The sequence below is a fragment of the Sturnus vulgaris genome, chromosome 1 (assembly GCF_052056855.1).
Source record: "Sturnus vulgaris isolate bStuVul1 chromosome 1, bStuVul1.hap1, whole genome shotgun sequence".
Taxonomy (NCBI): Eukaryota; Metazoa; Chordata; class Aves; order Passeriformes; family Sturnidae; genus Sturnus; species Sturnus vulgaris.
This window is the reverse complement of record NC_142243.1, coordinates 15,529,704-15,555,317: the sequence shown is the minus strand read 5'-3', so window position 1 is coordinate 15,555,317 and position 25,614 is coordinate 15,529,704.

The following is a 25,614-nucleotide window of genomic DNA, read 5'->3' as shown; positions in this document are numbered from 1 at the left end:
TTTTGAACTCTTAGAATTGTTTACTGAACAGGAAAACCATTTCTTACCCAGTTCCAACTCTGCCTGGAGCTCTGTGGAGGCATTGCCTATGCCTCCTGGAACAACTTCACCTTCTGGAAACAGTGCCTGTGAAAACCTCTTTTTTCCCTTTTCTTTTTTTTTTTTTTAACCTTCAGCCCTGTCATCCGGCTTTGTGAACTGCAGGCATGATGTTTCCTATCATTTTAAAAGAGGCTGTTCATTGAAAGATATAAAAGCATAAACAAAAAGTTCATGTTTGTTGGCACAGTTTTTAAATGCAGACATCTGGGTTAGAGATGTGAGAAAATTGTAAAGAATTTGAAAGGTTCAAAGGCTCATGTTATTAAAGTTTTAATAATCTCCTTTTCTGCCTAGCCCCAACCCCCTGCTAGTCTTTGAATCTTGAAGGAAAATGCCGTCTGAACAAGATTATAGTTAATTAGGGTAGGATCTTCTCTTTGAAAGCCTGTAGGAAGCTGTCCTGCCTTTTTATTTTTCAGTCTAGAATGAGCTGTGTGTAGGAGGAGATACATGGCAAAAAGCACTTGAGTGCAATGTTTTAATTTAAAGACTCCAGGGGCTCTGTTAAGTTTCTATAATACAGATGATGGTATTTTCACAATCACTTTGTTATGTAATCCCCAGAGAAATAATTCACCTGAGGTGAAATTCACACCTTGTAGAGGGGGCCAGGGAAGGCTGGCAATAAACACATGTGTCTATAGACACACACCTATAGGCACAGGAGCCTATACAAACATGCCTATAGACACATGCCCCTATGGGCACACAGCCCCCACAGACAGACGTGCACAGAGCCCAGTGTGAGCAGCTTTGGGAAGCCTGGGGTGAAAGGATAAGACTGGGTGAGCCCCAGCTCCTGCTGCCCTCCAGGTGCTGGGTGATGAGGAGCGATGGGGAGTGGATGAAGCTTTTGCTTTGCTGGCCATGCATGGCTTGCCCCAGGGCTGGAGGCTGTGGGCTCCCCAAGCCAGGCTGGATGGGGCTATGAGCAACTTTGTGTAGTGGAAGGTTCTATGTTCATGGCAGGGGATTTGGAACTAGGTGATCTTTAAGGTTCCTTCCAATCCAAACCATCTTAGAATTCAATGACCACAGCTCCAGGCACGCAGTGGGCAAAGGGATTTGGTGGCTCTGACTCCTGGCCCTGCAGCACCGAGGTACTGTGCGTGCTTCTTGTGGCATGAACCAGTCTGTTCCCTCTTCGTGCTCCCGAAATTTTACATGTGTCCTGTCTGGTGTCTCCCCAGCAGTGCCAGTGGAGAGCCCATAGCACCTGCTCGTGGTTGATGCACTTTCACAGCGACTGCAGGCAGCCTGCAAACACAGGTCTGCACCCATCTCGCCCATCCCCTGCACTGCAGGCTTTTGTGGCCCCTTCTCCAAAGAGCTTAACCCTCTGCTCTGCAATGGGACGAGCAGGTGCTGCTGCCCCCGTGGGGGACATGCAGGAGCATGGCTGCTTGGCTGAGGTCACTGAGTCTTACACGCACAAGAATAACAGGCTGGACCCTGCATGGCGTCACTCAGCCTGCAGGAACACCACGGTGCTGCTGCTGTGGCTCTAAGGACTCTGCTCAGCATTCCCAGCTAACCCACATGGGAGCCTGGGTGCTGCCAGTGCTTCTTCACAGCCTCAGCCATCACCAAGTGGAGGGAGAGCTGGGGATGACGATTTGTTTTAGAAAAGGAAATGTATCTTTTTTTCTTTTTTCCTGAGTTTGCTATAAAAAATAAAGCCAGTTATATTTCTGGTCTATTTCGTTTTTAGTGCTCGCAAGATGTCCTGAGGGAGCTATTTTTTTTGAAAAATAGGGCGTTAAGTACCGTAATTTCCCTAACATAACAACTCCATATTTATTTCACTTTCTTTTTCTTTACACTCAGTGTCTTATAATAGCAATGCTTTTCCTCATCTCCTCCTGTCTCTCTAGTCTGGTAACAACCCAATTAGTGAGTGCCCAGAGCATGAACCATTCCTGGCCTTGCTTCTGTTCCAGCCAGTCATTAACTAGGTGGAGAAGGTCTAACAAACACTGGGAAAAAAAGTAAATTCGTTTTTTAGAAGTTAGTTGAGCTTTACAGCATTAAAATAGAAAAAGTAGTAAAAGAAGGGGGGGGGGGGGGGGTGGGAGGGAGTAAACACGTTGCCAAAATCCTAAGTCAATTAGCTTAGGTGAAGGGCCAGGATTTTCTGGTGTAGCCTGGAGTCTGGGATTGCTCTCACCAGTAAAACACTTCCAGAAGGTCCAAAGAGCAGCTATGCTCCTTTTTATTTTTTTACTTTAATTTTTCCCCTATGGGTTTTGGTATTCGGACCTTAAACCCCAATGTTAACGAAGTTATTCTTCTTTCTGGACATTGCTGTACCTTGGATGCTTTATACTCCACTATTGGGAATTTTCTCCATGCTCTGTTTGCTCGAAAATTATTGACTGACTTTTAAAGAAAGTTCTTTGGCCTTAAGAGCATGAAATCAAAAGCTCAAGAGTCTCACAACCAGTGTTCCTGGTCAGTCTTCTGAGCCTTTATTTGGGTGCCCAGCTGCAGTTTCTTTGATGTGAGATCACCAACAGCACTTCAGTTCAGCAGCACGTTTCAGCAGGAAACAGTGCCAGGCGAGCGGCAATGAAGGGACAGAAGAGAGCAGTGCCTGGCTCTGGACATCCTTGGGAAATGCTGTCCTGGAGACACAGGAGTGTGCAGTGCTGCTGAGTGCATCGTGTGACCAGTGCCTAGAGCACCAAGCTCACTGCTCGTGGACAAGGCCGTCTGCTTTTGGGAGCGTGCAGAATGGTGGAAACACCAACCAAGCAGCTCATTGCACTGAGCCTTTACAAACTGAGCAGTAGAATGGGACCATCATCCAGTTTGCACCTCGTTGTCATGCAGGCAAGCTCCCATACAGAGAGACCTGAAGGGAAACTTCCTAAGAAATTCGGGGTTGGAGTCAATAATTGCTTAACATACAGCACCACAAAGATACCAGGTTTGCTAAATTCACACTTTTCAAATGAAAGGTTGGATCACTCTCCCTTAATCGTAAACCCTCCCATCCCTGAGGTATATTCCCACCTGAACCTCCCAAAGCAGCAAAGCCCTCGAGTGCCCTGCCTTCAGCTATCCGACCTTTGAATGAGCGGATGGCATGGAGCCCAGAAGTAGAAAGACCTGTTTGCACTGATTATCCTAGGTGTCATTAGCAGGATTCTTTACAAACAACTCCCTCCTTTGAAGGGCAGACATCCCCTTGCCTCTGAAGAATAACTGCAAGCACTAGCTATCGCATTTATCCTTCCTTTGCTGTGACCTCTCCAAAACTCGGCACCTCTTTGAGCTGGCTGCTCTCAGAAAAAAAAAAAAAGCTGAATTTTCTTTGTTGACTTTCCACTTTTTCAGGTTTTTTCCCAATGGTTCTGATGAGACAGTCTGTGAAATAAAATTGAAAAGACTCTATTGTCAGAAAGATTCTATGACCCAAAGGTGCCAAGCACCTTCTAACGAATGCCTGAAGCCAAGGGAAGTAGCAATTGGGAAAGCCTTTAGCTGAAATTTGTATTCGGAAGTTCTGATATGGCGGAAGCTGTAGAAATCCAACGGTGATAAGTGCATTTGTCAGGCAGCTCTTTTTGAAAAGTGCTGGTACACATGGTTGCTGTTCAGAGAAACGGAGGTGGGTGTGATGTTCTGTAGCCTTCAGCTTTGCCCTTGGCATGGGATTATCCCCTGGGAAGGATATAGCATACCATTAAGTTCCTCTTTGTAAAGATAATGAGGAATAGTGTCTCTTGAAGTCTTGCAGAAAAGACTATAAAACCTATTGACATGTATTTTTTTCTTCTCTTATTACATCTTGGTTTATGTGGTAAATGAAACTCCTGCAGACAAAAGCCTAATGTTGGCACATAGTAGGGGAAGAGGAAACAGGATGAAGAGAAGCAAGTAAACATATACACATAATTCTTGCCAGTTTAGAGCAAATCTAGAATTATTACCAAATGCTGGAAAACTCATCCCAAATTTTCCCTTACTGTGTAATATTTGCACTACAAACGGGTTGACAAGTGTATCTTCATTTCTCATTGTAGATTATACATTGGCCAGTGGATAATCACAGAATCACATATTCTGAGTTGGAAGAGACCCATAATGATCATCAAGTCCAACTCTTAGCCCTGCACAGAACAACCCCAAGAGTCACAGCATGTGCCTGAGAGCATTGTCAAATTCTTCCTGAACTCTGTCAGGCTCGGTGCTGTGACCACTTCCCTGGGGGCCTGTTCCAGTGTCCATCCACACTCTGAGTGTGAAGAATCTTTTCTTAATATCCAACTTAAACTTTTCCTGACACAACTTCAGGCCATTACCTCAGATTCTGTCACTGGTCACCGCAGAGAAAAGATCAGGCTTCCCTTCATGAGGAAGATGTTGACTGCAGTGAGGTCTCCCCTCAGTCTCGTCCAGACTGAAGAGACCAAGTGACTTCAGCCTCTCCTCACACAGCTTCCTCTCCCACCCCTTCACCATCTTTGCTGTCCTCCTTTGGATGCTCTCTCACAGCTTTACATCCTCCTACACTGTGGCACCCAGAACTGCCCCCAGCACTGGAGGTGAGGCTGCCCCAGAGCAGAGCAGGACAATCCCTTCCCTTGCCAGGATGTCCTGATGTCCCCAGGACAGGGTTGGTCCTCCTGGCTGCCAGGGCACTGCTGGCTCATGTTCAACTTGCCATGGACCAGCACCCCCAGGTCCCTTTCTGTGGCACTGCTCTCCAGCCTCTCATTGCCAAGAGACTGGTCTGTTATTCCCATCACTTAGGGCAATATGGTGTTATAATTTATGTAGTAGCAAAAATGTGGGTCACATCTGCACAAGTTTCTGAATTAGTTCAAGTTGAATTATTGTGGATGTCTCTGTGTGACTGCAGTTACAGCAATATGCTCTGCACTACTACCTACAGCTTGGAAATATAAACAGGGTCTGTTGGTTTAAGCACATTAGTGTAACACACTTTATCTAACTATAAAGGAACAAAGCCTAAGGCATAACTTTGCAAAATAGGTACACCATCTCAGTACTTACCAATATCATTCTATTAAATTAAGGAATGTGCTTCTGCCTTGTATCACACAGAGATAATTTAATACAGGATTTGGTTCTTTCTTTGTAACATTTAGAGTTGAAGTAGAAAAAGACTGTAAGAATTTTTGAGTCATCTGGAGTTTTCTTGCAAGAGTAGTAAACACAAGATAGATTTTAATAGTACTTGCTATATATAAAAAAATGAAATATAGGCCAAAGAACACAATCAAGTTGTGTACATTTCATAGCAATTATTTATTTAATATTATTATTACTGCATCGGTCATATGACAGGAAAGTCAGTCCATTAACCTGCTAACTTCTGGATGTGAGAAACATAACAAAACCAAGGAAATTTACCTTCATCAGATGCATGAAAAGCAGGTTCAAAAGACAGAAAGTGTTCTTATTGTGGTCATTAAAAATTGCTAGATGATGAAACTTTGGGAAGAAATTTATGTGACAAAATTCCATAGTTCACTAACAAGGATTTTACAACATAATTTCTCATAGGAAGTGAAAATGGGAACACTGAGGTGTGTTCAAGACCTAGCCTGCAGTTGGAGGCAGACAATGTTAAGGAAAGGAAATAATTAACCATGAAAGGCACCAAGTGGTTTAATAATTGTTATTCCAAGAATGAAAGTATCAGTACAAATAGGACCGGAAGGGAAAGTTGGATAAACATAACTGGGGAATATGCTGTGTACTGAGCTGATGGGGCTACACACAGGAAAGATCCATTTGTTGTTTGATTTGCTGAGTAAAAGAGAGATAATGCTGGAAAAAGATAGGAGCAAACCATGAGTAAACAGGACCCTGGGATGAAATGTTCCCCTTACAACATTGTTTTAATGTATGGGGCTTGTTCACCAGCTGTCCCCAAACAACAAGTTGGTGTGGAATGGGCCATCCTGCCCCAGCCCTACATTTACTTCAGCTTTGTTCCCCAGGAGGCTGCAAAAGCTGCCTGCAGCAAAAATCCAGATCCCTGACATCTCTGCATTAGGTTGAAGCTCAGTGCCTGGAGGTGCTCATTTCCCACTTAGGTTTGCAGCTGCTCTAACAGGCAGTCAGGAATAAGGACTATCAGCCCCATCCTGGGTTCAGGCAAGTGCTACTCTAGAGGAAGGAAATAATTTTCTTCAAAGGGGAAGCAAAACTAGGCTTAGCTTGCAATAAATTCAGATGAATTTCTAACTAAATTTAGAAATTAAATTTTAATATCTGGAACTGGCTGTAAATAACAGATTTCTTTGGGAGGTAATTAACCATCCTTTTTGGGGAGGTTTTTCTGCTTCTGAATCTGGCTAATGGGGCAGTGGAGAGCTGCATGAAAATTTAGAAAAGACCACGAAGCAGATGGAACTTTCCAAACCTCTGCAACATTTCCTATTCTATTCAATTTTCAGTTCAAGTTTTCTGAATGCCTTTTTTTCTTTTTTCCCTAAATGTCTTATTTTATCTTAAAGTCTCTCACTGTGGTACTGAGCTTTCCAGTAGGTCCTGAAACTGTGACAGATGGGCAAAATGCCATGTCTTTAGAAAGACTCCAGGATCCTGGCTTTGTGTAACTGAATGGTGCAGAAAGTCCTTCATTGTCTTGAGCCAGCTCAGATCAGCAATTGCTCTTCATCCTGTGCCTCACCTCATGCTATCCCAGGCAGCCAAGGAGCCCATGATGAGCAGCTGAAACTGCTCAGGGATAAGGATTTACCGAAAAATCCAGAGAGTTTAGTAATCGAGGTCCATGTCAGAAGAGTTTCTTTAGCATTGTTTGTGGGTTGTTTTGGGAAAGTAATTTCAAGCTCTCCTATTTCAGCAGGCTTCTCCTTTTCTCTCCTTTGGCTCCCTCCACTTTTCCTGTTTTAGTTTTTGCTGCTCCTTTTTGTTGGCATTAGTAAAGAAGGAACTGTCTCCTGGTTTTAAGTTTGGGATTGGTTTGATGGTATATTCATCAGCCATCCATTGGTGAAACTATAGTCCAGGCTTCAGCTGCATAGAGTGTGAACTTTGTTAACTTCAGTGGCATTTCTCTGATTTCAACATCTGAGGACGTCCCTCCAATTCCGTTGAGCAAAAGCTAACACATGCAAAGCTGGTTTTCTTTCTTTCTTTCTTTTTTTTTTTTTTTTAACAAAACTCCTTGCTGGCAAAGTGCATCTGTTGAACCATCATCGGAAAAATGCAGTTATTGTGGACTTGGTCTCATAGTAACAGCAACAATAAGGCTGTGGTGAGAGCTTGGGGTTCACTGGCAATGTGGAAAGCACAGGAAGCACATCCCGTGCTCGCAGGAGCCCTCTACCTCCATCAGCACCCAGATCCAGCGTGCTGCAGGTGAGGACTCCTTGCCCTTGGCAGAGGTGGGTGGTGGAGCTGTGGGATGCAGAGGTGGGTGGTGGAGCTGTGGGGCACAGATGTGTCTGGCCTGGCTGAGGATGAGGAGCTCTGGCCCGGAGCAGACGGAGATGCGCAGAACAATGCGCCTGGCAGCGGCGGCCGCTCCTCGCAGCGGCTCTCACAATGCAGCCCCGCCATCCCAGCGCCACGCATTGTTCTCCTTGGTGGAGGGCTCTGTTCAATTAATGAACAAGAATCCTTTCCCCTGCTCCAGTGCCTGCTCGACGCTATCACACTGGTCCTTGGGTAACCACAGCGGTTTGACACAGCGCAGCGCCGATGGCGAGCTGTGCTGCACATTTCTGTGGGCTTCCTTGGAAAGGGCCTGTGGACATCTGGTCTGAATCTCCCTCCCATTCACATCCACATCCCCTGTCACTTCCCGAGAGACAATAAATAACTCCTGGGGTTGATACTGCACGCCAGGCTGGACCTCGTGGGCTGGCTTGTCCCTTGCCTTGGTGACTGGTGCGGATGGCAGCGAACGTGCTTCTCCAGGGAGGTGTGGGCAGGGGAGGGCAGCCAAGGGAGTGCATTGTTCCTCTCTGCAGGGCTTTGATAGACATCTCCTCTTCCTTTCCACTCTGGTGGCAAGAGGAACCTGCCCACAATTTCTTGTGCAGACATACAGTATCAGTTTTGGGGATGCTGTTGCTGCTTTAGGTCCAATTCACCCAGCAGGATCCTGATTGATGCCGTGGCAGATAATGCTTCTCCATATAGCTTTTGATATGGGAGAGACCCTGTCAGACCTAGATAGACAGGACAGATGTGGGGCTTGCCTTTCTTGAACCAATCCATCACACTTCTAATTGCCTCTCCTTCGATGACAGGCTGTCACATTTGTTAAAGAAAACCTAGAAGAGAATGTGTTAACTCTTCCCCTCCTACTTTTTGTGGTTTTGTGGGAAGACTGAAGGAAAGTTAGGTCAGAGAAGCACATTGTTTAACATTTGTATTAGGATGCGTGGCTTCTGTTGTAATGCTGTCAGCCCTGTAGCTGGAGGATCTCACATTTCCTGGATGTGAAACAGCATCTAAGTGTTACAAAACTTGGCTTGTCACTTCTTCCCTTTTCCTCTTGCTCCATCTCCCATGGGTTGCAGTAAAAGCGGAGGAGAAAGAGATGGCATGACTGGGAACTCTTCTAACAAAGGAGAAAAAGGCCACTGAGGCCAGTGCAGGTTGTGTTCTGGTGCCAGCGAAATCTGTGCCAGCAAGAAGAAACATGCTGGATTCTGGGGAGGGGAAGGACAGGAGCCAGCAGGAAGGCAGGGATGAGAGAAAAACACCACTTTTAATTTTGTGTTTACCCTTCAGGATCAGGGAGCTAGCACGCCTGACAACAGGGCTGAACACAAACAAGAAAGAAATCTGAAAGTTGTCAGATTTTTTGTCCTTTCCAAGCACAGTTCCTCCCCCCACAGAGACTTCATCCTGAGCACCAACTGCTCAGAGCCATTGCTCTGCTCCATCACACAGACTGCCCCTGAGGTCTCCTATGGGTGGTGTTTTTCTGATAGAGCACTTCCAGTGCTTCACTTGTTTCTGTTAGTCAAACAACATTTTCCTCTTCCACAGTTAACATTCTGAGGTGCAGGTACAAAATCCATTGTCTTGAGGAAGACCTCCCAGACTGAAAACTTTTTTGGTCAGTTTTATGGAGCATGAGAAATCATCCTTACAAGAGTGATGAAGGCCTCTGCCACAGGGCTTCCCTCACACCCCTTCTCACTCCTCAGCAACTTCTCTGTGCCTTGAAAACAAAGAAATGTTTAGTAAACTTAGAGGAATTATTCAGAAACTTCTGTGCAGAGAGATGAAGGGTCAGGGCTTTATAGTGAATAAAGTGCAATTCATTTGAGCTTTGGTTCTGGCCAAGGAGAAACTGTGCTCCTGTGAAGAATGTGGTCAGGCAAGGTCAGATTAATGTCGTTCAAAAGCAGCATGGGGATGCTATACCCTCAGTGTCTGGCATGTGGATAAATTGTGTCACCAGTTTAATCTTCATAATAAGTACACATTTGTTCTCAAAAAAGATCAGTGGCTGGCTGGTGGCATGGCAACAGCCCATGACACTGCCATATAGGAGACTTGGGTTTGGGGGAGGTGAAGGGGAATGTTGCCTCTAGGAAATTAAAAATTAGAACTACAGCCTGCTTAGCAAATGTCTGACTACGCCCTTGTACTGTACCACAGTGCATCACAAGGAAAGAGTTCTTACTTAAATGTCAAATAGCAACTTCTTTTTCCTGATGGGTTTTATAGGTCAATGGAAAAAATCCAGCAGTTAGATGATGTTTTTTGGTTGAAATTTTTAAACCATTTTATTTTAATGGGAATATACAGTGTAAACAACCCCCCCAAAAAATAAAACAAACAAAGAAAACCCACCAAAACCCAAACCAGAAGATGTTTCCATTCCATGCTGGATTTAGGTACATAGTTTCTCATCAGAGAAGAAGTCTGAAGGGGGAGAACACATTCGGGATATGAACTCTGCTTTCCTGAATGAATGGAGGTGCTTGTCATGCCTTTCTTAATCTACTCATGACAACTAATGTCTTTTGATGAAAATATTTCTTTCCTAGTTCTTACTTATGACACTCATCTTCTTTCTCAGCCTTTGTGTTGCTAGGTGGTACAAGTGCTTCTCATCCCCTCTTGTAAGATGTTCTCCAGTTTTCCTCTCATTTTAGTAGTCTTCCCCCTCCAGTTTTAGATTACTTCCTCCAGTAATCCAGCACAAGTCCTGGGCACACTGGGCTATAGCCACTCAAGAAAACTAAACAGAGCAAGAGATTATGCCAAAGATACCCACACATAATTTACAGTCCTCATGACTTCTGCCTGTATTAATTATCACTCTCCCATGCAATACTTGGACTTGGTTTGGAACCAGCAGAGACTGGGGACCATTCCTAAAAGGCTGGTTGAGTTTGGCTTTTTTGACAAGGTGGGAGGGCTTAGAGGTTTAGACAAACTCTGTGCTGTGCTGCATGGTCTACAAGCCAGGGGGGATCCCCCAGCATGTTTTTTTTTTTCGTAGCACACACGGAGCCTTGGTGACCAAAACGGGTCAGGGTCTTCTTTGATGAGGTCCAGCCAGTGCCTGGCATTTATTGATTTCAGAAATACTTTCCATCCTGTAGTGGAAATACTTAATTCTAGGTGACATTTACCTTTTCAAGTGGTCAGGCCACATTGCTGGATGCATGGCTAACACAAACTCCTACTCCTGATTTCTTAAGTGCACACCCTTTTACCTTGAATAGTAAAATTTACCTCCGTGTCTATTGTTTCTGGAGACTATTTGGCTCTTGTTAGGCAAACTCTGCTGCTTGTCAGTATGGACAAGGATGCCCAAGCTCAGCCATCAGATAGTTTCATTAGGTGCTCTTTTGTTCAAAATTGTTAAAGATATAAAAAGGATTGATACTGACTCTTTCGAAACTCTGCCAGTGATTTTCTTCCTTTCAGCTCAACCCATTGTCACCTCCCTTTTAGCCAATTCCTTAATTACTTTGCGAATTCTTATCTTAATCCTCACTTTTTCTGCTTGAACTAATAGTTTCCATCTGGCAGTGTGCCAAATGCTTTGTTCTAGTCCATATAAATGACATCTTCCCATAGTTCCTTTGTCTGTAAAATCAGATAAGAGCATTATGGTAGACATTCAGAAGCTGCCTTTGTTAGGGTTATGTTGCATTTTCTTCCAGTTTTAGTTTGTTTCTATGTTTTAAGTTCCTTTCCTCAAAAAATTTCCAAACCAGGGATTTACTCCATAGAGGCTGGAATATATTTATAGCACACATAACCTGTTTTTTTAGCCTGCAAGAGGACAGGTTTTCAGCTCAGGTTGTCTTGATTTAGAGGCAATGAAAATCTACTGTTTAAATCCCACCCCAGCACTTCTGAGGGCAAGATATTGATTTCCATCCACCTGAAACATATCTCATTGCTTCTATTCAACTTGCAAGCTCATTGCAGAATGAATTTTGGTCTGTGTTTCCAGCTTGACAATCCTTCCCAGGGACACATGAAGAATTGGTCAGGATGGGAGGTTCAGAATACCAGCCACTAATCATTTCTGTACCTCATTATATTTTCTAAGTTAGGCAGAGCATATTAGACTGTCAAAACTTGTATTTTCTTGTGGACTGTCCCTGGAGCAGACCTCAGGGAGATGAGGAGGCACACACATGTGACAGAAAGCCACCAACACAACCTGACACTGGTGAGTTTGTAGAACCAGTGGCACCTTTTCTATGGGCATATCTTTCAGATGATCAGCAGAAGTAACCATGAACTGGCTTCTAATTTATTTCTTTGAATCAAGTTCAGTTTAACGACAAAGCACGGGGAGTATATGGGTTTGGTGGGATATGTCTGCCTGCACCACCATACTAGGTTCAGGGACAAGGTAGCTATCTGCTTTTGGCATGAAAGACATAGAAATTGTTGTGGTTCAAAAAGTGTGATCTAATAAATGTCACGGCAAATTAAAGCAACCACAGTGGAAAAGATGCAAACCTATTCCATGGATATTACATGCCTCTAACTGCTATCCCCAGTAATGAAGAGATGATTCCCTGTGGGTAGATGAAGTTTACACTCAGGAGTTATGAACACCAATTAAAATTCTGTAAGTGTGCTCATTATTTTTCAGTTTCTGAGCTGAAAAGACATGTGCTGCCAATAATGACTAAACTAATACTACTTCAGTTACCTCTCTGTTTTCTCTCTTCTGGAGAGATTAGGGTACAAAAGGCGTGCTAAGCCAGTTTCCTTTGTACTGTTTATTTTCCCTTTGCTGTCTTGCTTCTTTTCATTTTTAATTATGAAAGCAGGATTCCTTCCAACCAAGGGTCTCTGAAGCTGGGGAGAGAGTGGGGATGCCTGCAGGCCCATCCTGCTCGATGTAAAAAAGCTACAAAGGAAAAGAAGTTCGTGTGTGCTACCCAGTGATGTCTCTATGTGAAATTTCTGAAGGGTTCTGCTCCTCCTCTCAAATTTTCTAGGGGCTCTCAGGCTGAAAAGGGACTGTGAACTCTAGCTCAAGACTAAGGCTTTGTTCACAGAGCTCTCAGCTCCTTTCTGTATGCTTATTTATTTATACAATCTCCCTTATCTTTTCTTGTGTGCCTTGCCATTTCCTTAAGCTCACATCTCTGCTTCTTGACCTATTCAACTTCTTTCTTTCATGACGTCAGTGCATTTTCACATTCTCTTTCACTCTGTCCCAGAATAAAGCCCAAGTTTTATACTGCATGCTTTCTGAGTGATTTCCTGTGTGTGTGTCCTGTTTTGGTTTCAAGAAGGAAAGGAGATCCGTGTCATGGATGGCTTTAATAGCTCGTGCAGATGCACTGGGAAGCAGGGCTGGCAGCCCCCACTGAAGGGTCTGTGCCCCAAAGGAGCCTCCTGCTCTGCTTAGCCCTGAGCCACCCCTCTCCTGCAGCAGTGGCTGCCATCCCATATTCACTGTGTGGGTACAGGTGGCATGGAACATGTGTGAGCACATTTGTCATGCACACTTAGGTCTCAGATGTGGGACAGGGAAAGCTCTGAGCCAGCCCCTTGCCTTGCAGCACCTGCATTTCATGAGTCTGTGCAGCACCAGTGCCCTGTTCCAGGCTGGCAGAGAAGATCAGAAGGATGCTCTGGTTCCCTGCTGCACCTGAGGGTCTGAAAGGGCTGCAGCCCATGTCTGTTGAGTGGCCACAGGCTCACATGCATCCCTTACACAGGCCCAGCTGACTGGGTGCCCACTCCCAGTCACTCAGGCTGCTGCAAGGAGACTGATGCTCCTGAGAGAGCCTCGGTTCATAAGGCATTTGGGGAGCCAGGCATTTTATAGACATGCTTTATTGAAATGTGAAAGACTAGCACACACATCTTAATTTTAATTCTTTAAATTCACCTTGACAGATGGCAGGATTTTGACTTCTCACCTCATACCATGTGCTTTGTAGTGTGCAGAAAACTCTTGACTGTCCTTCCAGATGGCATGCAACTCCCATCCCCCAAATAAAGTCCAGCAACATTAATATTTTAGTACTTAATTTTTCTTTTAGCAATTTAGGTCTGCCATACAAACTGCTTGCTTTGATCACTTGGAAAAAAATACTGATAAAATAAATTAAAGGAGAAGTCTTGACTTAAGTTTAAAAACAACTTCCTTCTCATTAGGCTTTCCACGGGAACCATGTATCATATTTATTTAAGCGTTGAAGAAAATATTTAGCCTATTCACAAAGGTTAAATAATCAGCTGATAAGATTTGTAGCTAAAGTATGTTTAAATGTACTCATTAAACATAGTATGTGTTAGGCAATTTTTCAAAAGCTCTGCTGCTACATGTAAACCATTAGGAAGTGGAAAAGAAAAAGTCAAAAGGAACGAAAGCATTCCTTGTGAACAAATACAGTTGTGCATTGTATAGACTGCAGCTAGCTAGAGTCAAAAAGTCAGAATAACAAGACCCAAAAGAAGGCTATAATGATACAATTTATTCTTCAGAGAAACCAAGAGAACTAACCTCAGCATTTTGCTCTAAAAAAAGGACTACATGTTTTAGCTCACCTTGTAATTTATGTCCATAATAATTGGAGAGGGATGGTTAAATGTAACTTAGAAAAGGCTCAAAGCCTGTGGAAACAAACATCTCTTGCTGAGCTGAATTTACTTTCCAGCTCTGTCAGAGAAAGTATTTTTTTGTCTGATTGGTTTTATTGGTGTACAGAATGATTCCATACTTAGTTTGCGTAAAAGTAAAAAGTTACTTTTGTTTTAAAAATAAAAAATGACCTTTTAGAAACTGACTGTTTGGAGTTTGTTTTCTATGATATTTTCCCCCTGATTTGAAGTTCTACTTTAAGCAAAAGCCAAAAATATCAATCACCTTATCTGAAAGCATGGGACAAAAAAAGATGTCTTCTTACTTAAACAAACCTTTTCCTTTGAAGACTTACAGCATGGTCTTTGAGATGATGTGAATGACATCTCTGAGTAAACAAGCCACTTTTTTTATGCAGACTGCAAACTTGAGAACTGAGATCATGAGAGGGAGTAGATAACATCTGGGGGTTTTGTATTAAAGATTGGATTCTGCTACTTTTATTCACAAATAGTCTTGTTCTTTGGGGAATCCTGCTCATTCCTTTGGGCCTATGCCTGGTAGTGGAGCATAAATTGCAGTGGGACCAGGGAAGAGTAAGGGTGCTGCTCCTCAGGCAGGATTTAGTGACAGAACATTGTAGTAAGAATCAAAGGATCAGTGAAATATAAATAAAATAAGTACTTGATCTGCTGTTTGTATTCCAGTTTGGGAATTAATGTGGAGTTGCCATTTTCTGTTTTGGCATAGATGTGAGAGAGGAACAGCTGATCAGGGCTTTTTCTTTTGGAAAAGACTTATGCCAGAGCTTTTTTCCTTGGTCTTGTAAACAGCTGTGTTCATTATGTCACCAATACAGTGCACATCTGGTCTTATGGTAAGAATATGCACGAGCAATAGGTTATGTGTGAGGTCTTATTGCTGGGGACACTATGTCTGGACATGTGCTGAGGCTTGGGAGAACGTGGCTCTCTCTCACCTGGGAGATATCTGCTTTTTTGATTTTTGCTGTTTGATGCATCTCTTTTACAGGCTTAGGGTTTTTGGAAGAAAGGATGATATCAAGTGGGCTGTGGTTTTTGGTGCAGCATAAAAGGACAGTCCCAGGCTGCAGGCACAAGGACACTGCAGCAAGGCTCTGCTAATAATACCTGGAAGGAATTAATAAATCTGTCCTGGGAAAATTATAACTCTATCCAGAGTGGGATGAGACATGCAGGCAGCATGGGTGATCATTGTTAAACCTCTGCAATGCTGTTGTGTCTGTTTGGTTCCCTGCAGGAGGGAGGAGGAACTCCTGGATCACCTTTGTCCATGAGCCTGGCAAGATAACATCATCTAGCATAGCACAATGTTCAATGAACCCTTTTATTGCCTGGCTGAGAGGTGCATGTGGACTTTTTCTAAGAGCAAAAGCGTTTCTTCAACTCATGGGTTTTGTTTGCTTTTGAAAATCATTATTTGCCAGCCTTGGTGACCTTTTCTCAACATTGCACCAGTGTTGTGACGTTACTCAGAAAACCAGAAGGGACCAGTGCTGCCTGTGCCTGTACTCTGACACAGCTGCTCCTCATGGATTTCACCACTGCTTGTAGGCCCTCTGCAGGGAAAAAGAGTTACTGGGGAGGTTTCAGAGTATTTTACAGCACGGGAATCAAACACGGTAAACTGGCTGTCTCATGAACCCGCTTCCTCACCCTGCCTTTAATGACCTTCAGACCCACTCTGATTCACAGGTCATAAATGCTTAAGTACCCTGGCAGCTCTTGGACATTGGAAGGTCCTCAGCATACTCCAGGCAAAATAACAGGGAATTATATATACACAATACTCACACACACATAAATAAACAACATTTTAAATACCAAGTATAGATCACAGGTTTGCAAAGCTGGGGTTAAAACTCAGATGGTTGATGTTAGAGGGGCTATACCTAATATTAATCTAATTGCCATGTGTTGCCTGAGAAAATGGTTTCAGCTCAATAGCTGAATGACTTGGATTTGGCTCTGCACAGAATTTTGTCTTTCCATCAGAAGATTAAAAGGTTTTCTTAACCATAAACTCTGCATTTTTCAGTGCAGCCAAGCTATTAGGTTTTCAGGAGTTCAGGTTTTTTGTCAAGGGCTCAAACACCTCAGTAAAAAGCAGAAACATGGCAAAAAAAGTCCAGTTTTGTTAAAGACAATTTTTCATTGGTAAAAAAGCTAGACAAAAATCTCCACACAACACTATGTATGGGCTATGATATGGTGTAAGACATTTAAATGTTGTTATTTCACTGACACCACTCTACTGATAGCTGTTTCATGGACACCTACCACACAGAAAGGAAACTATTTAGAATGACTTTCTGTCCAAGCTCTTTGGACAGGCCCAGTGTGACACCTGAACACATGCTTAACTTCTTGGCACCGGAGCAATGCCATTGACTTTGGTGGTGTAGCTCATGTGCTTAGGCTTAAGTGTGTGCTGGAAAACAACAGATTAGAGTGATTGAGTTCAGAACTGCAGCAATGAAAAGCCCCCTGTGTTTGCAGTCAAAGCTGAAGTGGAACACACGCTGAAACAATGCTACTAGGAAGAGGTTGGGTTTTTATTTAATCTGCGTTTTTCACCTAGCTTTTGAGGTGACACTCTTGCCATCGCTGGCCTGCATGAAAAAGGCAGCCTCCTAAACCTACAAAATTCCAGTGTGTATTTCAGAGAAATGAAGTGTTAAACCAGAATTTTCAGTGAATATCCCCTCTCCCTTTCCCCCACTTTCTCCTCTGTTCTTTTTGACATCTGAGAGGACCAACCACAACTGCATACCATTTATAGATTTGCCTGATTAAAACCAGTTTTCCTTATAGGTCATATCATGTAGAAGACACAAGGTTTTTGTCAAGAGACCAGCTACTGGCAGACTGTTTTGCTGTTATTGCTAGTAAGAAATTAGTAACTAGATCCATGTCCTGTTTTTTTATGCCAGCTTTATAATTATACTATTTCGGTGGTAAGCCAGATATTTGGGCCAAGGGTAATTTAGAAATTCTAGATCTCTATTCAGTTTTGCTTTTTATGTTCATCTTTAGTGCAGCTATGTCTTCTTGCAACATATAATCTTCCTACATTTTCCTCCCTTACTGTGGTTTCTGTGACCCATGGTCACAATATAACAAATGCATTTTATTCAGCACAGCTTTGTGAAACCATAGGAAACAATTATTGGCTTTAAAGAGAATAATTTTCTTGTTCTTTATGTCTCTGTCCTCAGATAATTATGCACAGCTCACACTGTGCTGTATGACTGGTGGGGCAGTGTTTGTCCCTTCAGTTCAGAAATGCTTTTGCTTTCCTGCCATTTCTGTCATTTCAAGAGCTCTGTGGAGCCTATTTGACTTTCTTGAATGCAGTTTTTTATAACCTATAAGACTGTGGTTGGCTGGGTTATCCTTCTGGTGTGGTAATGGTCTCTGCAGTCTTTACTTGGACTGTGATTACACAAAGTACATATTTGTCTTTTTCAGCTTATATATGCTGTGAACGTCCTGAGCTAATGGTATCTCTGAGATGTGGTTTTCTGAGCACTAGTGTGTCCATTATGCTGTGTTTGCTTCCTACAATGAAACATACAGCCAAAAACACAACTTGCCCCTTTTCTTCAGCACAAGCTTTCCCCTCTGCTCTCTATCATGTTCTTGTTCCTTTGCTTATTCTGTATGTGTCTTTGTTTGTTTGCTTGTTTGTTTTATGTTCTTTGACCTCTGGAAAATACACTCTGACAAGCCTTGGTTTCAGCTGAGGGTTTTCCAGACATGGATTTCAGATGAATAATTTCTCCCATTGTCTATGAAAAACTGAGGATACATTAATCGTTCATCAGACTTCTTTGAAGCCTACCTGGAAGCCCCAGCTCCCACCAGCTCAAATGTGTCACCATAGCCAAACACCATAATAACCACTTCCCATGCTGCATAATGATTTTATTCTTGGAGTGCCAAAATAACTGCATTGAGCCTTTTTGTTTTCATCTCTCTTTCTGATTCTGTTGGTCATGATAGTCCTGGTGGAGTATGCATAGCACTGTAGAAACAGTCATGCATGTATCCTATTCTGGGGTGATAAGCATGAGAAAATAAAAAGTCAGGTGGGGTCACATGTCCCCATCCCTCTGCAAAGAATCATGGTTTGGGTGCACACCTCCTTGCACCATGGCTCAGTGTCAGGGCAGGCTGTGCCTCCTCCCCAGACAGATGTTTCCTATTTCTGGAGTCTCAACATTATGGCTTTTTTGATTGTTTTTTCGCATCCAGATTTATTTTTGTTCCAGATAAACATAACTAACTACTTTCATAAGTTATTTAGTGCCACTGATGGGATGCCTTCACGTGTGGGGACATGTGTGCCCATGAATGCTTATGGGTGTACAGCTGTAGGGTTTGTATCAGGAGTGTGCTTGGCACATGGGCATGGAATAAATCTTGAAGTAATTTGCACCACAGGAATTGAGAATGAATGACTTCCTTTTCTTGGTGGCTAAATGCATATGCAAAGCATATTTGACAAAGCAGTTTCGAAATACACCTCCTAGTAAACATGGCAGCTTTCTCTTTGCCTCTTCTTCCACCTGCCATGCAAATGATCCCAGGATTTCCACCCTCACTACACGAGGACACATAAGCCAGAGACAGCTAGGAAATACAATCTTTAGCAATTTTCTATTGCACCCTCTTCATCACAGACCCCAGCTGCTCCAGATTTCCACTCATTTTCTTCTTTCAATCAAATGGGTGGATAGCTACTTGTCCTTTCTGCAAATTAATCTGTTTACTGGGATACAGTATCATTTCCTTGTCTTCCATATTCATCTGAGCTACCAGTGAGTCACACAGTGAATCATCCTCACGTGAGGTGGATTCTACAGAGACCTGAACCTCAGTTCCTGGACCTCACTCCTCGTGGAAGGAGATGCATTGGGACACACAGGAGTGTTCTCCTTGCCAGGGCTTCTGCAGGTCTGGCCCAGGAAGGTCTGTGTTTACTAGAAATGTTTGCTCAGAAGACATTATCACCCCAGGTCCAGGGATGATCTTACAGATAACCTGGGATATTGTCTCTAGACTGAACTACTGGGGTGTTGCCCATCACCAGGTTATTGCTTCTGTTTATACATTTTATTCTTCTGGCTCCTAGCTAACATACAATAAAGGCTGCTGTGCACTGTCTGTTGCCTATAGGTTTCCATTTGTAGTGTGCTCCCTTTGCTCCTAAGTACCTGGTGTCAGTATTTTGGCATGTATCCCTTCCCCAGGGGTGGGTTGGTGGAGGGGAACCAAACCACTTTGGTAAATGTATAGCTTTTTCAGCTATACATTTCTCAGCTTACATGCCCTGCCTTTATATCAGCCTCAAATTATTTGTTCAGGCCTTAATTTAGATTCTCAATGGCTGATTTCTTTTTCCAGAATAACTGCAGTGCTTTAGATAGCAACAAGACCCAATGCACATAAGAGCTCTTTCTCTTTCATACAGTCAGGATGATAGTGGACAGTTTGTTTAACTTTTTCTGTACAAAACTGTTAACATGAAGGGTGTTCTGGCAGAGGTAAGCTGGAGGTGAGTCCATCCCTTTAATTCCATGGCATTTTAGGATAAATTTGATTTCTCAGGGGAAAAATCATTATATGCATACTCCATAAGCGTTGAATCAGTGAGAAGACAGGACCCAGTAAAGATGACTGCTCTGTTACAGCCTGAAATTCTTTTCACACAGAGGAATTTCTGTCAGATTTGTAAGTAAAGGATATCTATCTGAGCATTTTTTTATTTTTAGTGACATTTAAGCTGCTATCCTTTCGACTAGTTTTATCCCCTTCAGGGTCAGAGCTCTGTTCTAGCGTCAGAAAAAACAATAGATTGTAACATGCAAAATCTGTGCTATACGTGTTGGCCACAAAGTTGGGGATATAGTGTGTTCCAAGAAAACACTTAGCTTCTAAATGTTTTTGCTACTTCTGGAGAATTTGAGGAGGCTGAGTTGGGAAACTGGCTGAACCATTAGCTGATATCCAAGCTCAGATGATGTGTTGCAGGGAGGTTGATGCTTTCAGTATGTAATTTCCCATTAGTCTTTTTTTTTTATCTGTTGTTCTTTCTTATCATCCTAATTTTTCCTGAATTTCTCCACCCATCACTAAGGCAAGCAGAGTTAAGCATCTGATTTGACCTGAGCAGCTCTGCTCTGCCTTTTCAACTCAAGACTGATCAAACCAAATCTGCAATCTCTGGCACAGACCACAAAGGCTGGCTGGGGTCTAAGGAGTTGCAGTAACTACTGTCAAGTGTTTGCCTGACCCCTGTGATTTTATCCCTCCCCTTCTCATAAGGACATGTATCCTGAGATCAAAGACCCTTCAGGATTTTTATGAGAAGTCAGCTAGAGGCATGTAGGCTGGTTTGGAATACTGTGAAAGCTCTGGACATTTTGTGGAGAACAGGCCATCTGCCTCTGCAAAAATATCTCTGTCTGTGCTGATGAATCCTGAAAATCAGGTTTCTCTGATGGCATCATAAGGCTGCAACATGGAAAGAGCCAAATTAGGAGAAGGGGTAAGGAAGCACATCACCAGTGAAAGCAGAGCTGTGTCCTCTTTACTCTCCCTCTCTGTCACAGTTTCCAGCAGGGACTGGTGGTGCTTCTTCCTGTCTTGGAAAGGGCAGCACACTGTTCTGGTAGCAGCACCTTTCCTTTGAGTGTGACCAAATCACCAGTCATGTCCTGTGGCGGTGACAGAGGGGACTGGGGCTGGCATCCCACTGGGCTAGGGAATGCTCAAGTGGGCTTGTTCAAAGGGAGGGGAAGGTAAAGCAGACCTGTCCCAGCATGGAGTTGGCTGCTGTGCTGTAACATCAGCAGTGCTCAGCTCCAGGGACAGTTCCAGTGTCTGCTCCAGGGGAGCTGCAGCACTTACAGAGGGAGCCATAAACTGAGGCTGCTTCAAGCACAGCTACAGCACAATGTATTCCTCCTGTAATCCTCCCAGACGTCTTTCAGACCCCAGGAAATTCAATGAAAGAATTTATGACTATTATTCCCAGTTATTTTACTAGAAAGGAAAAAAAATCTCAACCCCAAACCAAATTTACGTCTAAGATGGTTGGTTTTATAGGCACCACCATATGGCTGAACTGCATTTTGCTTCACTGAGCAGTGTTTTTTTCCTTTTCCTTTAAGAATTTTTTTTCTTTTTCTATCTGAAGGTAGCAGGAATGACCTGCAGTGTAAATTGCCTTCTTTTCTGCTCAGGGGACCAGCAAAAATTCGATTGCTTCACAGAGGTAATTTTCTTGCAGAGGCTGAGTGGAGCTGTAGCTAGTAAATTTGAGGATACCCTAGGGGTGGTCCTTTAAGCCAGGTATGGGTCTAATGTGGTGGACACTTGCACAAGTTACACTGTATTCTTACAGCTAGCTAAAAATTGTAATGAAAATGAAAAAACAACCCAAATTGTATGAAATTTTCAGTGAGAATCAACCTCTGCTGATCTGTTTGTGCAAACACAGCTTTGGGGAGCTGTAATGGGGAACTGCTGCCCTTGCTCTGTGGTGGGGCTGTTGGGGCAGAACAGCAAGTGGCAATTTCCTGGTGAAATGTGGGGGCTAGGCCCTGAAGTCTGACATGTGATAAGCAGAGACACTGCTGGACAACAGAACAGAGATGACATCTGAGCTAGAATACATCTTCTTCAGCTCAGATAGATGTTAGGAGCTCATGTCAGAGTGCTGAAAAGGGCTACCTGTCCATGTGTTTGGTGCTGCCTGTGCTTGCCTGTGGCCTTAAACCCTTTCTGGTCTGGTGCATCTTCTGTCCATCCCCTTCCTGAGCCTCCCTCCTGTCCTTTCCCTGTCCTCATGACCTGTTTGGATCAGCTGTCAGCTGCCATTCTGAAAAGAAAAGCAGCTCTCAGAGCTTTTGTACTGATAACACACTGTGGGCTGTGATGAAGTAATTTCCTTCTGTATTTATTTTTATTTTTGGCTGAATTATTTTTAATGCTTGCTGCTTTGTCCATTCAATAAGCGCATTCTTTTAACCCGTTCTTCCAGTCCTGTCTCTGTGTCTTCACTTTTTACAATGTGCTTAAACAACATTAACTTAACCCACATGCCCCTGGGGAGAGGATTCTGCAGAGCCTCCCCTCTCTGCTCCAAAGCATGGCTACAAATACACTTGGTCCTGCTCTTTTGTGGAAAGCACATCCTGCTATCCTCAGCAGCAGAAATTTAACCAGATACTTCACCCCAATCATAATGGGTTATTTATTGGCCACAGAGAAAGAGTTATTTTCTGGGACTTCAGATAAGGCTGGGGCCAGGAAACAGCTTGCAGTTGTCTCTGCAAATTCATCTAGTCTCTACCATAGTGTTTTGCTATTTCCTCCCTCGTTATCTTCAGAGCAGAGGCTGTCAGGAAGGGGCAAGCTGGCGAGGGCAGCTCAGCCTCCCCAAAAGGACTTTTCCCACATCCTCCTGATCTTGTGAGGACAGCAAGCCAGGCTCTGGCAGCCCCCCTGTCCCTCTCTGGCAGCACATGAAGAAAGTTGTCCTGTTTTCCCCACTCAGCCGAGAGAGCTCTAAGAGCTTTCTAATCAGCTCACTGTCAGCCTGTTTCCTCTCATCATTTAAAACGAGACCGCGCTGAGTTTACAGCTGCCAAAGCTTTTGCTTGGATTCAAAACACCGAGTGCTTGAGAGGCAGATTGTAACTAACAGGGCAGGTTTCTAAGGAGGCAGCACCCAGGGAAGATGGGCCTTTTCTTCTTGACAAAAATACTCTAAGTGGATGAGAAATCATCACCCCTACTAACAAGTTTTACTTGCAATTGTTCTCTTTGAAAGCTGGCTGCTTATTTTGTTCCCCGTGGTCAGATGTGTGCCTTTGTAAGTGGGATGACTTAAAGTCTGTGCAAATAGGTGAAATTCCCACGGGAGGTGAGTGGTGCTGGGCTTTTGGTTTTATTCATGCTTATGCAGGAGACTGCAGGTTTCTCCTGCTCATGGTTTTGGAAAGCTCGCTGGTGGATCAGCACTCAAGGCATGCACTTTGCTGACCTGCTCCTGCTGCTCCAAACGTGAGCGCTGCCAGGGCTGAGTGATGCATCTTTGCTATGAAGAAGCAGCTCCAACGTTTTTCACAGGTGCCCACTTTGCCTTTGAAGATAATAAATACTGGGCAAAAATCTTAGAAAAAACCCAAACCTGCTTGGGAGCACTCGTTTTGGTGTCAGTCTAAATTTTCATAGAGGCTGCACCTCTCTTTTTCAAAGCAGGCTTCCAAAACAGTGGCAAATAGGAACTACAATGTGCAAAATCACCAATACAATGTGCAATCACCAGCATTTGAAAAACATGGCAAAAGTTAGTTACCACTAATGCAAGAATGTCCTCATTATGCCAGCACATTCATCATCTATGACAGACTTCCTTCTAGCTGGAATGACACAATTATGTGTTTTAGAGACAGGATTTCTCTCCTAGTCTTGCTAAAAGCCGTGCACCATCTAAACAGAACCTTTTAGGGTTTGCTTTTAGGGAAGATAGGAGAGACATGCTCTTGTCTTGGGTTTGTTGTGTGCAATGACATTATTTCCAACACATTCTGCTCATACCATATTCACGTGGAAAAAATTCCTTCCTGCTGGTATGTCATTGACATTTAGCATCAGTCATTGAGCACATTTTTTCTTCTGTGTTCTGAATTTCATGAAAATCAAAGTGATATTAGTTTTCTTGAAAGTGTTGGACAGTTTCAAACACAGAACTTGCACTATATGTATAACATATAATTGTAAACCTGAGGTTTACTCAAGGAAATTCTGCAGCTGAAAATACACCCTGACATAACCAGTCCATTTTTTATGGCACTCTCCGTTTACCCTACTTTAGATGTCTGAAAAATGTAACATCTATATTAACATGTATTTTAAAGTAATGATACCAACATAAATAGGACAAATTATGATGCAATATTTAGACTTCATTAGTTTCTTTAAAGTATTTCTTTCACATTACAAAATTTCATTTAGGAAAACTGGTTCTTTTTTTTTGATGTGGGTTAATTCCCCTCCACCTATGGTTACTGAGTTTACCATGTAAAAAGAAACAACAGTTCTTTTTAACACTAGCCTACCTACAGAATCAGCAAATTAGTTTAATTTCTTCTGGTACTAGAAATACATAAGCTTTAATCATGAATCAGATACACACCCTCTGAAATATGTTAACTCATCAAAGCAAAGGGCCCACTAGCTTTAAAAGAGAAGCCTTATTATACATGGTATATAATACCTGATATTTATATTATATAGTTTGGTTTCAGTTATGGGGTTTGATGTGTATATACATGTGTTTGATGTGTGTATATGCATATACACTGGTTTCAATCCAGGTGTAATGCTGACCTACGAGAGGTTGGGTTGGGCCACCTGAAACTCTCAGCCTACTCTAGATGTATGAAGAAGTAGGATGGGTGCTTTGCTTATAAAAATTCTTCACAGATTTTAAGTTTTCTCAGTCTTGGTAAAGATTTGAATTTATTCAGGTTAATTTTTGACAGTGACTATTCTATGGAGTAAAGAGATTATCCTTTATTGCTCTGTCCCTTTGCTGCATTACAAAGGAAGCTAGAATGTGTAACCTGGGAGTATGCAGAGACATTGAACATTGAGGAGTGAAGTTAGGAAAGCCAAAGCCCAGATGAAATTGAATCTGGCCAGGGATGCTAAAAAACAAGAAGAGCTCCTTTTGGTACATGGGTGACAAAAGGCAGCCTACAGAAAAGGTGGGCCCACTGCTGAATGTGGTGGTGGACCTGGTTACACAGGATATTGGAAAAGGCTGAAGTGCTGAGTGCCTTCTTGCCTTGGGTGGCACCCATGAAAGCTGAAGAAGCTGGCAAATGTCATTGCAGGGCTACTTTTGATAATCTTTGATCATGGCAACTGGAGAAATACTCAAAAACTGGAGGAAAGCGAATGTCATGCCTGTCTTCAAGAAGATGGCAAGAAAGACCCAAAGCCAGTCAGTCAGCCTCTCCTTGATCTCTGGGAAGGTGGTGGAGAAGCTCATCCTGGAAACCATTTCCAGGCACATTTGGGAGAAGAAAATCATCAGAAGCAGTCAGCATGGCTTCAAGGGGAAGTAATATTTGGCCAACCTTAATGAGTTCTACAGTGAAATGACTGGCCTGCTAAGTGAGAGGAGAGCAATGGATGCTGTCTACCTGGGCTTCAGGCCCTGCTGATGTAGGGGCTGAATAAGTGGAGAAGCTGGATTGAAAACTGGCTGGGTCCAGAGGGTGATGAGTGGCATGAAGTCTAGTTGGAAGCCAATAACTGGCACTATACCCCAGGAGACAAAACTGCATCTGGTCCTGTTTCACATTTTCTCTAATGGTCTGGATGATGGGCCAGAGTCCACCCTCA